The 17,410-nt window shown below is 35.4% G+C and overlaps 1 long non-coding RNA gene across 1 annotated transcript; it reads left to right on the top strand.

Annotated features, from left to right (window-relative positions):
* The first annotated feature begins 5,780 nt into the window (after positions 1–5,780).
* Positions 5,781–16,589, top strand: LOC129898622 (uncharacterized). The gene is made up of 3 exons (XR_008769409.1): positions 5,781–5,869; positions 5,990–6,062; positions 16,391–16,589. It is a non-coding gene; the product is annotated as an uncharacterized LOC129898622 (long non-coding RNA).
* Positions 16,590–17,410: the final 821 nt, after the last annotated feature.

Raw genomic sequence — 17,410 nt, 5'->3', positions numbered from 1 at the left:
AATCAACCAATCCAAGTAGTTGATCTAAGGGATGATGAATATCAAAGAGGGTATGAAGGCGAAGACAAAGAATCCCTATGGAATAATGTGCAAAGGAATAGGAAAAGAGGCCAAATTGGTTATCAAGGGCATGGTGGTATATTTAGTACAATACCACATGGAGGGTGGCATTAAGGGAACCCTTCTAAAGGTGTAGGACCAATGGAAGCTTACGACCATCACGAGTATAGTCAAGTCCTAGAAGAAGAACAAGGTAACCAACAATAAGAAGAAGGTCAAAGAGGTTACTATAACATCAATAAAGCAGGTGGAGGCCGAGAAAACTATTATGGGAACCAACGTGGGAATAGAGGTCTTGATTTAGGAATCAACTCAATCAAGACTAGTATGCGAATTTTCAAATAAGAGTGTGATCCCGATGCTTATCTCGAATAGGAGTCACTTTGTAAGAGGATTTTCCAAGTTAATGATTTGTCTGGAGTCAAGAAAAGTTGTGATGCCATTGCTCAATTTGAAGGGTATGCAATAACATGGTGGAAGTACATGAAGAAATATCATCTAATTCTTCAAGAAGGGAAACCTCCACCATGGACCTAATTGAAAGCCCTTATAAGAGTCAAGTATGTACCAGAGAGGTATGTACAAGACTTGCTTGCCAAATTATACAAATTAAAGAAAAGAATCAAAGGTGTTTTAGCTTATTATGTTGAGTTCCAAAATTTGATATTAAACCTTGAGTATAATGAAAATGATGAACATGTCGTTAGTCACTTCAAGGTGGGTTGAACAAATAAATCTCCTCCAAGTTGACCATTCACAAGTTTGCTAGCATGAGTGACATTTTTGAAGCAACTATTGAGGTAGAGAGAAAACTTAAAAAGGAGAAGAGTCACAAATACAAAGGTAATTGATATTCAAATTCTTGGGTAAGAACAAAGAGGGAGTTCAAAAGTGTTCGGGTTGGAACAAAAATAAAGACGCCAAGAAGCCTTATAAGAAAAAGCCCTTTGAAGGAAACACTCTTAAGTATCCACTGAGAGAAGGACGTAACAAAGAACCGACCAAGTTCCTTCAAGGTATTCAATTCCACAAATATCGAGGATGGGTTCATATGATGCTTGAGTGCCCTAGTCATTTGAATGTCCTTATTTAAGGAGGGAATTGTATCTTGGTAAAGAAGAACAAGATAAGGGTTATGAGGATGAATTCCAAAAAGATAAAGAGTTTGAAAATGATTAGAAGGAAGAACAAGACCCATGTGAGGGAAGGGATATTGCCATTCCAAATGGTTTGATGAGGAATTTCCCAATTGAAGAGGCTTAACCTTAGGAAGGAGAGTTCACCATACCCATATATATGGTAAGGCTAGTTATGATTAGAAAGGCCATAGAGGATCCAAGTCAAATAGAGAATATTTTTCACTCAAAATGCCTTATCAAAGATAATGTATGTTCCTTGATACTGAAAGTTGTGTAAATTATTCTATTACTGCTTTACTTGATTTCTTAAACTTCCTATCACTAAGGGTGATACACCTTACATACTTTAATGGTTGAGTGAGTGTGGAGAATTAAGGGTTCATAGAAAATTATTGATCAAGTTCAAAATTGGGAAGTATTAAGATATGATTCTATGCGATGTTGTCCCAATGCAACCTTGTCATGTACTGCTCGAAAGGCATTGGCAATATGATTGTTCAACAAAGAATGATGGGAGAACTAATACATAATCTATTCTGTTACCCTATGTAAGTATTTATTTCACCCTATGTCACTTTTCCAAGTCAATGAAGTGTATAAAAATATGAGTGAGTTGAAGGAGAAAAGGAAGGAAAAATAATAATAATATGTGGTAGTTGAGGAAGATGAAAGAGAGGAGCATAGGAAGATAAAAGAAAAGGCCAAGGTATTAATGGACAAGTATAAGAAGATAAGGGAGGAAGTGCCTGCCCAAAGTTCTTCAATCCTTATCACACATAGGGATCATGTTCTACAAACTAACCCATCTCATTCTTCTCTTCCCCATTTTATTTCCTTTCTTTTGCAGGATTATAATGATGTCATTCCAAAAGATCTTCCAAAAGGATTACCCCCTCTTCGGTTATTGACCACTAAATCAACTTTGTATAAGGATCTCAATTGCCTAACAAATCAGTTTATCAAAATAATCCAGAAGATACAAAATAGCTTTAAAGACAAGTTGATGAACTCCTCAACAATGGATATGTGAAGGAGAGCATGAGACCATGTGCCATGCCGGTCTTGTTAGTTCCAAATAAGGATGGATCATGGAACATGTGTGTGGATTGATGAGCAATCAACAAGATCATAATAAAGTATCATCATCCTATTCCTAGACTAGATGACATGCTTGATGAATTAAATAGTTCTTGTGTGTTTAGAAAGATAGACCTTCGGAGTGGGTATCACCAAATATAGATGAACCCCGATGACGAATGGAAAACTTCATTCAAGATCATGTTTAGTCTCTATGAATAGATGGTTACGCCTTTTGGTCTCACTAATGCTCCAAGTACTTTTTTTTAATTGATGAACCTTGATGAAACCCTTTATAGGAAAATATATTGTGGTATATTTTGATATTATTCTTGTTTATAGAAAATCTCTAGATGAACATATTGAACATTTGAGGGGTGTTTTTTATGTGCTTAGAAGAGAGCAATTATATGTCAAGATTAAAAAATGTTCATTTTGTATGGATGAAGTTGTGTTACTAGGATTTGTTGTGAGTTCAAAAGGAGTCGAAGTGAATGAATCCAAGATAGATGCCATTAAGAATTCGCCGACCCCAAAATCCATAAGCGAAGTAAGAAGCTTTCATGGGTTGGCTAGTTTACATACGTGATTTTTCAAAGGGTTTAGCACTATATCCTCTCCCTTCAATGAAGTAATCCAAAAGGATAAACCATTCAAGTGGGAAGATAAGCAATCAAGGTCTTTAGAGCTTTAAAATCCATGCTTAGTTCTGCTCCCTTATTACGATTTATGAATTTTGATAAATATTTTATCTTCGAAATTACTTGGGTTTGAACGCTTGAGTACATTATATCCCGAGGTCCCCTACTTTGCAAAGATGTTTCTATATTGCGAAGAATGGGAAAGGAAAAGTAGGTCTAAAGGTAGATTTTCTATTCCCTTTTAAAATTTCATGGGTTCTTGTTTAAGGAGACTTTGTGTGCCAATGAGATATTAGAGGGAAATCCTTGTGAGAGAGGAACATGATGGGGGATTGATGGGACAATTTGGTATTATAAAACCCTTGGGCATTCTTTAAGATCAATTTTATTGGCCCAAAATGCGATACGACATTGTTAAATTTTGTAGCTAATGTGTTGAGTGCAAGAGTGCAAAGTCTAGACTTCTGCCCGAAGGGTTGTACACCCCTCTTCCCACTCCCATAGACCTTGGATTGACATATCCATGGATGTTTTCCTAGATCTACCAAGGACCAATCGAGTGAAGAATAGTATTTTTATTGTGGTTGACCGATTCTCTAAAATGCTCATTTTATTGTATGTAATAATGTGATGAAGCCTCTCATGTTGCATCATTATTTTTTGAGAATATGGTCAAATTGCATGATATTTACAATACCATTGTAAGTGAAAGGAATTCCAAATTCCCTAGTCAATTTTGGAAGGCCTTATGGGGCTGTCTTGGAATGAGATTGTTGTTTTCCACATCTTGTCATCCCCATAGCGATGGTCAAAATGAGGTGGTAAATAGAACCTTGGGTTCTATGCTCCAATCCATGGTGAAAGGAAGATTGACATCTTGGAAAGAGCATTTGCCTTAAGTTAAGTTTGCATATAATAGAGTTATTCATAATCCTATTGGTATTACTCCATTCGAAATTATTTATGGTTTTAACTTCCTAACTCCTTTGGATATCACCACTTTATCCCAAGACTTTGTTGTGAATCTAGATAGTGCAAGGTGAGCTAAGGCCATGAAAAAGTTGCATAAGAAGGTGAGACTCCTACTTTAAAGAAAGAACATCAAGATTGTAAAGAAAGCCGATAAAGGAAGGAAGAAATAGGTTCTTGAACTGGGAGATTGGGTGTGGGTTCATTTTCACAAATAGAGGTTTCCAAACACAAGAAAAGGAAAGTTGATGCCTAGAAGAGATGGTCCTTTCCAATTCCTTTAATGACTCAATTACAATGCTTATAAGATTGATCTCCCTTTGGAGTATCAAGTGCACAATACTTTCAATGTGAGTGACCTTTCTCTATTTGATGTCCATAATGATGATGATCTGAATTTGAGGATAAATTCCTTTCAAGAAGGAGAGAATGATGCGAACCAAATTTCCTTTAGACCATTCACAAAAATTAAAGCACATGAGTTACAAGCCCTTCAAGGTTAAAATTCAAAGGTGGAAATAGTTGAGTACATATCAAAACCATCTGAGGGATTTTAAATCACATTAATAGAATTGGAGGGAAGTGATGGTCATCACTCAGACAGTCAGAGGTCCAACCGACTGTCAGCTTATGCGTCACTAAGTGGGTTTGAAAACAACCACTACCTTAAGGTAATGGAGGGACTGGCGTAACGTGAAAAGAATGATGGACCACCACACGAGCCTTCAGAAAATAGCTAGGAGATCTTCTACAACTTTAGTATGAAGGCGGTAATGACGAAGCATCAAAGGTGTGACGAACCATCGCACTGATCGTCACAGCTCATAATGGCCAGGATTGGCTATTTTTGTAATGCCTTGATGGTCAATTTTGGGCCATTGTGTAATAGTTAGCTAAACACTATAAATAGTTAGCCTTGTCTTCTTTCTAAGGTAGATTACTATTGATGAACAATACTCATTGTTTGAGTTTGAGATCTTGGTTAAGCCTTTGATGTCTTTTGCTTAGAAACATTGATTGCGAGGTGAATCTAATTCCCTCGAGATTATCATAAGATTTAGGTGATTTGCAGGATTAATTCGATTAAGCTTTTAGGATTTAATATACCCTTTAATTGCTTTTAATTTCCTATCTTATGTCTATCTATCTATTTTTGCTATATTTTCTTTGATTCCTCATTTGTTCTTGTGTCCTAGATTGAATCGTATCAGGAATTATCACAAATATGTTAACAATCTTAAAAGAGAGACCATAATCACTTAATTGATGAATCATTCAAAGTGATTGATCATTATATTATGCAATGACAATGTATTCGACTTCAATTGTGAAGAGAGAGACAGATTCCTATTTTTTGTTGTTCCAAAAAATCATAGATTTATTAAGTAGTTCACAAGTTTCACATGCTCTTTTACTATAGCCATTGATGCATAATAAACATTTCAAAATCCTTCAAGTCAAAAGTCTTTTCTTTGAGCATACAACAAGCCACAGTGAATTCTACCAATAAGATATTTAGTAATTCTTTTTATAATAGTATGATGAGATTTTTTTGAATCGGACTGAAATCGAGTACGCATGTAAACAATAAATATTATATCTGATCAACTTGTGATTAAATAACGTATTGATCCATGAATAATTAATTTATCATGAGAACAAACATCAGAGAATGTTTTGAAGATTTTTTTATTTCTTCAATAAATAATTATATGAATTTTCAATTATTTTGACATATATTTTTTTGAATAAAAGACCACATGGGTCAGATCTATTAAAAATAATAATATGTACAATGATATGAGGGTTGACCAAATGTACAGCCCACCAAAATAAATTAATTTGAAATTCTACCAAATAACAAATAACAAAAAATAGGAATAGAAAAGTGGGAAGTTGAAAAGTACTTGCAGTTGCAACTCCTCTTCCTCAAGAGATCCTCTTTCTCAACCAAATAAGAACTGAAGCTCGATTCCATTAGGTGTAAGTAGTTTCCAACCTTGAAACACCTTGGTATTCTGTCTTCTAATTTTCATTTAAACGTCATTTTGATCTATGCATGATAAATAATAATACTCTTTTTGCTCAATTTTCTTCTCATAGATTCAATGTGGATCCAACCTCATGTAGATTATGTGGATAGAGTATTGTTGGTAATCCATCAATTTAACCTCAGGTTAGTTGAAATTAGTTTCTCTTTTTAGATCTAAACTTCGATGGGTTGAACAAACTAGAATTATTACCACCACCGGAGCTTAAATTCTGAAAGAATTACTAATTTTGAATATCTTTTTGTGAGGTTTATGCATGAATTTCTGGGATTTGCAGCATTGTACAGCTTGTGCAAACTATTTCTAAACTTGAGCAACGTACACCGTGGAACCTAACCAATTTCTCTCTTCTCTATTTTTCCGAGCCATCGAAATAAATAATTTTGAAATTATTCTACTATGTAGAATGTGAAATAATAAAACTGCTGTAGATATTAATTAATTGCTACATCTATGAGTCCTGATTTTATACCATATGAAACACCCTATACTCTCACCAGGTGCATGATATATCAACCAACTGAATTTCAATCATACATCATATAATGTGTAGCAATTTTTATCATCTAATATAACTTTATTATTCATGAATGTCATTTGAAAAGTCTCTTCGAAATAAATTATTTATAATCTTGTGTTTGACTGGCTTATCCTCTAATGTGGTGTGCTTTGTTTATCTAAGATGATAATTCTTTTGGTTGTATTTGGAACCTCCTGGAAAGATCTAAATTCATATACCTACAAAAAAGAAAACCAAGTTAGAGAAAAAGTCAGCAAGAGTATTTCCCTCACTTAAGGAATGTTGCACTCTTACTGACATAAAATTCCTTAATCTGTTGATGAAATTAGAATCTATTATCGCATTCCAATGTATTTCCCACTCTCCATTTAGTATATGTACCAAAGCCAAAAAATCAGTTTCGATTATAATCTTGCTTATTGAAGTTACATAGTACACTTATAGAGGTAGAAAAAGGATGCTCTTTACATGCTTGCCGTCAAAACCCTAGATTGACCTAAAACCCCATTGACATGGCCATTCTGGTCACTAATCAGCTCTCTCTTGGGGCTGGCCAGTTATGTTTGTTAAAAGAATCTTCATTCCCTTCTTTAATTAACAGTAATCCTAATTTGTCTATCGTGCCTGCTAAGTTGCCTAACGAAGGTGGTGTTTGTAGTATACCAAAGGAAAAATATGCTAATGTTCTCAGGAATAGGAATCCTAATCATGTGATGTCCAGTTCTAATATAGGAGTTGCTCCTATCCCTATGAAGACAGTTTCCTATGCGAATGGTATCCCAAGAATTGTATGGACTGAAGAGGATGTGAAAAGAACGAATACCATTGAAAACCTCCAATTTGCTGTGATTGGAAAGTTTTCATATGGTTGGCCTGAGTTAGAAGAACTTAAGGTGATTATCCCCAGACAATGCAACATCGAAAGAGATTATAAAATAAGGTTACTAAGAAATCGGCATGTGCTCATAAGACTCGATCAAAAGGAAGGCATCATAAATCTAATGTCAAAAAACATCTATTATATATTTACTAAGGATAGATATTCTTACTCCATGAGGCCCTTAATAAATGATGAGAAGTTTAAAGTTGATGAGGAAACTACACAAGACATGACTTGGATTTCCTTCCCAGTTATTAAGCCAAAGTATTTTGTCAAAAATTCTATTTTCTCTTTGGCTATAGTACTAGGGAAGCCATTACATACAGACTTGGCTACAATCAATAAGACCAGGCCAATTTGTGCAAGAATAAAAGTGCAAGTTGATCTGATGTTTGATTTTTCAAAGTATATCGAGACAGAGATAGCGAATGAAATTACTACAGAATCAAGGTTTGAATAAGTAAAGATTCATTATGATATGGTCCCTCGGTATGGTAAACTCTGTAATATTCAAGGACATGCAAATGAAGAATGTAGGAGTTTACATACAGAGTTGAAGAAAACAACAACAAAGGAAGAAAGACAAATAGGTGAAAAGGGACTAACACAAAAAGAACCAAATAGTGCTGACGATAATATAGGAAAAGAGATTAACCAAAGAAGGAAGAGAGAATTATAAAGCGGTACTGGAATCCTACAGAAATAATTTACTTTAGAGAAAAAAAGAATGATGCTAATATGAGGGAATTTGTTTCAATCCCCATTAAAGAAACTGCAGATGGGAATCCTTTTGCTGTTTTGGCAAACGCAAATAAAGAGGCATCCAATCAGCATGTTCCAAAGGGTGTAGATGTAAAGAATCAACATAATATACATGTAGTAGATGAAATAAATAAGCTACACAACCCAAGTATTACAAGAGAAGAAAAACACACAAACTCATAAAAGGTAGTCTACCAAGGACTGGATCACTAAATCTTTTGGTGGTCGGCAAGGAAACTAGCTAGCAATTCATGTTGACGATGGCACTACAAAGGAAGATGAGGATCCAAGTCATTATACTTCTAGAGTTGATAAGTTAGAGGAGACTTCTAATAGGTGTAGCCATCTAAGAGAGATATTTGTAAAGAAAAAAGATGTAAGTCAAAATAGTGATGAAATAAAAGATCTTTCTGAAGATAATAATGAAATTATAAATAGGAAGATCAGAAATTTGCAATTTTTTAGTGATAACCAAGGGATACATAATAATGAGAAGATCCTAAGAAATGCTTGTCATGGAGAACCTCTTCAAGTGATGGAAGGGAGATATTCTAGTGAAGGGGAACACAATCATATATTACAGATAAAAGACGGATTTGTCAAACCAAAGAGAGCTTTACCTTGCCAAGAAAAAGAACAAAAGGTGATGAATAATTTTGCTAATGCAACTGTAATCAAGAATGGAGAACAAAAATCTTAGCCTATTAATAAGTTACATACCATAGTTTCACATCAAATCATTCAGAACGAGGTAATGACAAGTATAAAAGGTAATACAGAAAACTGTGAAACTATTTGTTCACTAATTGAAGATGGAGAAGAAGAAGAGGAATGTGGTCATATTGAGATACAAGTTTTGAAGGAAGCTGGGTTATCACCTAAATCAGTGCAAAAATTTAGGAAAGGTAAATCAGTCATGATCCAAGCTAGGCCCTAGGTGTGACACGGTGATTAGAATTCCGAAAGACTCCAACCAAGCCTCTTAGCATATCATACATAAGCATACATAAGTTAAATAAGAACATAACAAGAGGCATCATGAATGCAGAATAAAAGTCTCAATAAGAAAATCTCATAAGAAGGGAAAAAAGCTAAAATCTCTGAATAATGGGACAACATAGACTCCCCTCTACTAGTCTAGACAGGGCATAGGACAAACTCCTAGCTTACTAACATAAAAAATAAAAAATATAGAGAAAACATAAATGTCACATCATCAAAATATGAGAACTCACCAATAATAGAAATAGTAACTCAATCTCTAGCCACGAGCGAGCTATGCGTAATGATCGTCGAACCCTATATTATGATACAATATAGGAAAAATATGCGTTAGTACATGGAATGAGCCAAGTATGTGAAAAGAAGGTATGAACAATGATAATCGAACGTAGTCAATATGAATATGTGATGCATGACCAATATCTTGAAAACATGAATAAAACTTGAAAAACACTTGAAAACATATCCTAAGGGAAATGCACATAAAACATCATTAAAACTTTTAGATATAGCTTATACATATGTGGGATATTAACCTTAACCGACATTTAAGACCATGTGAGCTATAACATGGACTCCGTTGCAATTCCCACACCGAGAAGAGAAAGACTTCTTGCCAAGGTAGACTCCGTAAGTAACACCATGAGAGCTATTTGTGGATCCACTAGCTAATCCATAAAGACACCTATAGTGGCACATAGTTTTGGAACTAAGGATTGCTACTAGGGTTCATCATAAATCCCCACCATAAATTTTTCTCAGTGCTAAGTTAATTCTAATGAAATATATAAAATATAGTCATTAGGAAAGGTAAATAAACCAATCCAAAATCATGAAAATACATCATAAGAATAGCTCCTTGAAAATCATGCTCATAACTTGAATTTGTGGATACTTACCTTTATAAGCAAAAAAATCATGATATCTTGCAAATTGTGAAAAAATCTTTCACAATTCATGATTTTATACTTGAAAACATACTTGAATCATAATATATAACTTTCATAAATCATTCATAAATCCTTGATCATAAGTTCATGGTCTAAAACTTGAACTTCTTATCATAGTGCGCGGACCTAGTAAAAATTATTGAAAATATGTAATTAAACTTAAATCATGCATGCATAGACTATTGGTATCAAGTAAAAACAAAATTGAATCAACCCAATGTAAATTGATCAAAATCCTAGAATTATTGAATTAAATTGATAGAGAATTAGGGAGGAATCTTTAGGGCTACATGGATAGAAATGGTCTATGAATGAATTCCCAACATACCTTGATGATCAAAGTCCCAAAGAAAGCTCTAAGCAATGGGGAATTGACTTGACCTTGAAACCCTAAATCTTTCTTGGAGAAGAAGACTTGAGAGGAAACCTTGAACTCTTTAGATGAATTTAAGAGAATGAGAGGGAATAATGAGAATTTTAAGAATTTAGGTACTTATAGGTTTGTAGGATACTCAAAAACGACATAACTTAGGTGTAGAAAATATAGGAAATACCCAAATCACCCATCATTAATAACTACCAAAGTGGACCTACGACTAGTTACTATAGGTTGTAGGTCCTTTGATGGGTCATAGGAGTGAGGTTGTAGAATCAGACCTCCAAATCCTAATATTTGAAGGCTGGCTTACGACCATGGTTTATGGATCGTAGAAGGTGATACAGATCATAGGACCCATGGTAGAACTTAGTGCACCAAAAACTTGAGCTATTAGAATTGCACATTGAGGCATACGAACAGGTTCTACGGGTTTTCTAAGGATTTATGGATCTTAGGGTTAAGCCGTTAAACATCCCAACACATATCCAAATTCCCAAATAGCAGGACCCTTCTATGAGTGGAGTCTACGAGTCATCTAACCTTTTATTAGTCATAAGACCCTCTCATCCTGCCAACTTTTTCATAACTTGAACTACTAAGTCTTTGATAACTTCCTATGGGCCAAACCTATGGATTGTAGAAATTTCTATGGTCCGTAGGACCTCCTCGTAAAGTGATCGGACACTTAGTAAAATTTTATTCTTCTGAACCCTTCCTACGAGCCTTTCTTATGGCTCTTTTATATTCCTATGAGCCATCAACTTGACTCATCTTAGAATCTAATATTTTTTTCCAAGTGTTGGGCCTTAGATAACTACCTTCGTATGGATCATAGGACTTCTTACGGCCCATAGGTCGGCTTGTAGAAGCCTGTGCCAAATGATTTTTCTATAACTTTTCTGCAATATCTTCCTTTGTTTGGCCTTCTAACTTTTAGGGTCTTACAATATCTCCCTTTTAGGAACATTCGACCTCAAATAAGACTCAAGATAACATGAACAAAGTACTAAAAGAGACTCGATCCAACATGAATAGAATGATACATGAAAATGCATAAAACATGGAATATTCAATTCCAAGCTAAACATGACTTTAATCTCATTAACATGGGAATGACTGAAATACATGAATTTGAAGGAGTAATCATGAAGTAACTCAATACCTCAACTAGGAATGGAAGGAAAGAGATGAGGATAACATTTCATCATATCTGTCTCGACCTCCCATGTAGCACTTTCAAACTCTTGGTTCCTCTACAACACTTTAATGGATGTCATTTCCTTCTTCCTCAACTTTCTAACTTATCGATCTTGAATCTCAATCAGAATATCCTCATAGGATAAACTTTCATTTATACCAATGCTATCCAAAGGCACAGTAGATCTAGGATCACCCACACACTTCTTCAGTTATGAAACATGAAACACCGGATGCACCGATGCCAACTCCGAAGATAAATACAACTCATATGACACGTTGCCAAACAACGTTAAAATTTGATATGGGCCTACATATCGGGTATTAACCTTCCCCTTCTTGCTAAAATACATCACACCCTTCATGGGTGAGATTTTCAAGTAAACCCAATCATATACCTTAAATTCAAATTCCCTTCTCCTCACATTCAAGTAGGACTTTTTCCGACTTGGGTAGTCTTTAATCTTTCTCTAATAAGTCTAACCTTTTCCATAGCCTCATCTACTAACTCAGGTCCTATCAAGGCAACTTTACCAACTGCAAACCAACTAATAAGAGACCTACACCTCCTACCATATAAGACCTCAAATGGAGTCATCTGGATACTATAATGATAGCTATTGTTATAAGCAAAGTCAATTAATGAAAAATGACCATCCCAATTACCCTGGAAGTCAATGACAAAAGCTCTCAATATGTCTTCAAAGGTTTGAATTGTATGCTTGGCTTGACCATCATTCTACGAGTAAAAAGTTGTACTAAGCTTAAGTTGAGTTCCAAGATCCTTTTGAAAAGACCTCCAAAATAAAGATGTGAAGTGTGTACCTCGGTCCAAAATGATAGATCACAGAACATAATAAAGATTAACCAACTAACGAATGTAAATCATAGCATAATCTTTGGGAAAATAGGAAGTCTTAATAGGAAAACAATGTGTTGACTTAGTCATTTGGTCAATAACTACCAGCTGAAATTATGTTGCCTACGACTATGACGTAAGCCTGTAGTGAAGTCCACATTCAAATCTTTTCATTTCTAAGTAGGAATCTAAATATTTTGAGCTAAATCTCTTGATTTTTGATGCTCAATATTCACTTATTGACAATTAGGACACTTGATCGCAAACTCCGCAATATCCTTTTTCATGCCATTCACCCAATACATTTCCCTCAAATCTCTATACATCTTTGTGTAACTCAAATGAATAGAATATCATAAGCTATGAGCTTTGAAAAATATCATTTCACTCAATCCATTAACATCGAGAATACATAATCGGCCTTGATATCTCAGCACACCATTTCCTTCTTGGGAGAAAGCCATAACGGCTTTTTCAGTAACTATTTTCTTCAACTCAACCGAATTACGATCACTATCTTGCTTTGCCTTCACATCCATCACAAGGGACGATTCAGAACCATTTTGCACAACAACACCACCATCCTCCGAATCAACTAAGTCAACACCCAAAGAAGATAGACTATGAACATCACAAATTAACTCTTTTTTTATTCTTTAACATGAGCAACAATAATTATTGATAATCTACTAAGAGTATCGACAACTACATTTGCTTTGCCCGGATAGTACAACACACCCATATCATAGTCCTTCAATAATCAAGTCATCTTCTTTGTCTAAGATTCAAGTCCTTTTGGTTGAACACATATTGAAAACTCTTATGATCGGTGAATATATCAATATGGACACCATAAAGATAGTGCCTCTAAATCTTCAAAGCAAAACAACTACCGCCAACTCCAAGTCATAAGTCAGGTAGTTATTTTCATGCACTTTATGTTGCCTAGAAGCATAGGATATCACTTTATTATTTTGCGTCAAAACACAACCAAGACCAACCCTTGAAGCATCGCAATATACCATAACTATTAGAAGTTTTTCTCACATGCTTTGATCATTGGAATTTCACCTTCTTTTTAGTAAAAGTAGTCAAGGGTGATGCAATGGAAGAGAATCCTTCTACAAACAGTCTATAATAACTGGCTAAGCCCAAGAAATTCTGAATATCAAAAAAAGACAAAGGTCTAGGCCAATTCTTAACCACTTTGTTCTTCTTAGGATCCACCATAATACCTTCACGAAAGACAATATAGACATGGAAAGAAGCCAACCTCAATCAAAGCACATACTTACTAAACTTAGCAAACAACTGATGGTCCTTGAGAATTTACCAGACAATCCTTAAATGATCGGCATGTTCATTCTCACTTCAAGAATAGATCAATATATCATCAATGAAGACTTGCGAATATGTCCAAATATTGTTTGAACATCCTATTTATCAAATCTATAAAAGCTTCAAGAGCATTTGTTAGTCCAAAAAATATAACAAAAAATTTAAAGTGACCATACTGAGTTCTAAAATCCATCTTTGGAATGTCATATTCCTTTACGTTGTTGATAACCTGACTAAAGATTAATCTTTGAAAAGTATCTTACTCTTTGAAGTTGATCGAATAAGTCATCAATCCTTGGAATGGGATGCTTATTTTTAATTGTGACCTTGTTTAATTACAGTAATCAATAGATATTCAAAGAGAACCATTCGTCTTCCTAACAAAGAGAACCGGATCACCCCATGGAGAGATACTTGATCTAATAAAGCCCTTATCCAAGAAATCTTTCAACTGGTTCTTTAACTCCTTAAGATTTTTTGGAGCCATACGATATGGGGGAATAGAGATACATTATGTATCGGGGAGAAGATCAATATCAAAGTCTATCTTCCTTTTGGAAGGGTGTAACACCCCCAAAATTTTTCATTAAGATTCGGACCCTTCTTAGTGTACGTGTAAGATCGAACTCGACTATTGTGAAGTGTATGCATGAGTTAGGATAAGTTCCTAAGTAATTGAAGAGTGTTAGAGGTGATTTAGGGTCATGAGGGATTCCTAAAACCAAGACAAATCCAAAGAACTCATCTTGGCTAAGTTTTCGAATGAGCTTGTATAAGGGTCGACTTCCAATGACCTTATCTTTTTGAATATAACGAACTGGGTGGCCCATTACCTATTAAATTAAAGGTCTTTGAGTCTTCTTTCCAATGCCACCAAGATTATATTTTTGGAGCTTGGAGTCAAAAGTTATGACTATCTTACGATGGACTAGTGCTATATGAATTTTAGTTCTAGACCATAACTGAGAAAAACCTGGGCTTGACGTCGCAGTGGCACGACGCGCCACTATAGCGCCAAGAATAAGCCTTAGTAGTTTGGTCCTTGGCGCGATGTGCCACTAGTAGATGTGTAGGGTTTTTAAGCCTATTTTCCAGAACCCAGGAAATTTAGGCTTGGCGCTGCAAGGGCGCGACGCGCCACTATAGCACCAGGAATAAGCCTCAGTAGTTTGGTCCTTGGCGTGACATACCACTATCAGGTTGTAGGGTTTTTAAGCCTATTTTGACTTGGCGCTGCAGTGGCGTGGAGCGCCACTATAGCACTAGGGGAGTTTTAGCCTTTTTTCCAGATTTTTCGGAGGGAGGGCAAATTGGGCATTTCCCAAATTATATATACATTAGCCTTGGGATATTTTGGACCATTATTTTCAGTCCCTTCCTCTCTCTAAAAGCCCTAGAAAATCAACTCTCTTCTCTCTCAATCCATCTCCAACAAGGAATTACCTTTAAATATTTCAAGGATTCAAGCTTTCCATTGAAGACCTAACATCAAGGTTCCTCCAAAACCTTCACCAAGGTATGTAAAGCCAGTCAAAGCATGGGTTGAGTCCACCCATGTTCCCTACACCTTCTTTGAGATTAAATGTTCATAAAATTGGAGTTTCTTGATAGGCTTATGTCCAAATGGGTCTTTTTAATCTATTAACCCATTGTTATTATATTGATGTTGTGGAGTTAAGAAAGTGATATGCTACATGTTGGTATGAGTTGATTGATATGAGTGGTTAAATATATTTTGTTGATTTTCTTAACTATGTTGATTTCTTTAAATATGTTAATTTTCTTAAATATGTTAATTATCCTAAATTGTTGATTTAGAACCTTAGAGTCTTGATGAGTCTCAGAAAGATTTGCTAAATGAATAGAGGAATGATTGGATAGGATTGTATGATGTTATAAATGCATTTTTAAATTTCACTTTAAAGATACGATTGAGATTTATCGGATAGTATGATTGGAAGAGGTTTGATTGTGATAGAAATAATGATTTGACAAGGTTCCAAATGAGACTTGTCGTTATGATTTGATTGAGTTAATTGGATGGAGTTTTATGAGCGTTGAGTCTTGGGAGGAGTATCGAGCAACGAATTGGATAAGAGTAAGTTATAACTCAAATCCAATAACTACGTCGCCAAACATAGGAGGGAATTGAACCGTTAAAGTTGGATGCTTCCCAAATTATTGTCCTGACATGATAGGACTTGGTTGGATATGGATCCATGATTGATTGATTCGTTCCTACCCTGGTAAGGAATGAACGGATGTGGCAACAACGCCGTCTTGTTGTACTATCACTTGCTAATAAGTAATGGTTATCGGATAAGAGAAACTCCCATATAGGTCTTGATAGTACTCCGAGTCGGATTGGGTTAAATTGTATGTGGTTGGTCCCATCTAAATCATATCTTTGTTTAGACTTAGGACACTTGATTGAGTTGTTCTTTTTCTTGAGTTGAGATTTTAAGTTGATTTGATTCTTCCTTGATGTTTGTTTCATTCGGCATTTTACATACTCGTACATTCCATGTACTGACGCCATTTGACTTGCATTATTTTAATGATGCAGAGACAGGTACTAGAGATCATCAACCGACGCATCGTTGAAGATTTTCTCACTTCTAGCTAGTTGGTGAGTCCTCCCAGTTTCCGGAGGATACCGAGATTATCTTTATAGCTTTGTTTTGTTTCCTTTATTTTAATTATTGGTAGCCATGGACTTGTCATTGGCACCTCCTGGATTATTGATAGAGGCTTCATAGACTAGAGTGTGGAAGTGTTGAATTGTCCGTTTTGACTAGTTTTATTCTAGTTAGTTATTGATTGGATATTTATTTGGCCTTTGGCCCTAAATTATGAATAGTTTCTTATGATTGAGTCTTCCGCTGATAGAATGTGAATGAGTAAAAGTGTGACTGGACCAAGTGGTTTACTTGAAGGCCAAAAATGTCTTTTGAGTGCCGACCACGTCTAGGGTACCTTCCCGAGGCATGACAAATATGGTATCAGAGCATAGAGTTCAAGACTCCTAGGGAGTCTATGAAGACGTGTCTAGTAGAGTCTTGCTTATGGGTGTGTTATGCACCACACTTATAATTAGAAGGCTATAAGACATTAAAAATTGTTTCACTTCTTTTATACTCTGAACTTGTGCGATAAAGTTAAACTCTATAAGACTTCCTTTCTAATTCGTGCATTTATACCTTACAGATAATGCCTTCTAAGCATACTGTCAGCCAGAGAAATACCAATAACACAGAGATTCCACAGTCAGAAATACGCCCATCGAGGAATAGGGGCCGACCAGCAAGGTATGCTGAGGCACCTCAAGTGTCTACTACTCCACCTGTACCAACCTTTAGAGGCAGATTTTTGAGGAGTGATTTCTATGCTTACTCAATTAATGGTTGCCCGCAATGATAACCAGAGTTCGCCAACTCTTAGCTCTAGTTCCCAAGAGCCATCTGCTTCTATAAGAATTAGAGACTTTTTGAGAATAAATCCACTGAGATTCACGGGTTCTAAGGTTGATGAAGACCCCCAGAATTTTATTAATAAGATGTGGAAGATCCTGAAAGCTATGCATGCT

The sequence above is a fragment of the Solanum dulcamara genome, chromosome 8 (assembly GCF_947179165.1).
Source record: "Solanum dulcamara chromosome 8, daSolDulc1.2, whole genome shotgun sequence".
NCBI classification, from domain to species: Eukaryota; Viridiplantae; Streptophyta; class Magnoliopsida; order Solanales; family Solanaceae; genus Solanum; species Solanum dulcamara.
The sequence above is the reverse complement of the archived record's forward strand: the minus strand, read 5'-3'. Positions and strand labels throughout refer to the sequence as shown.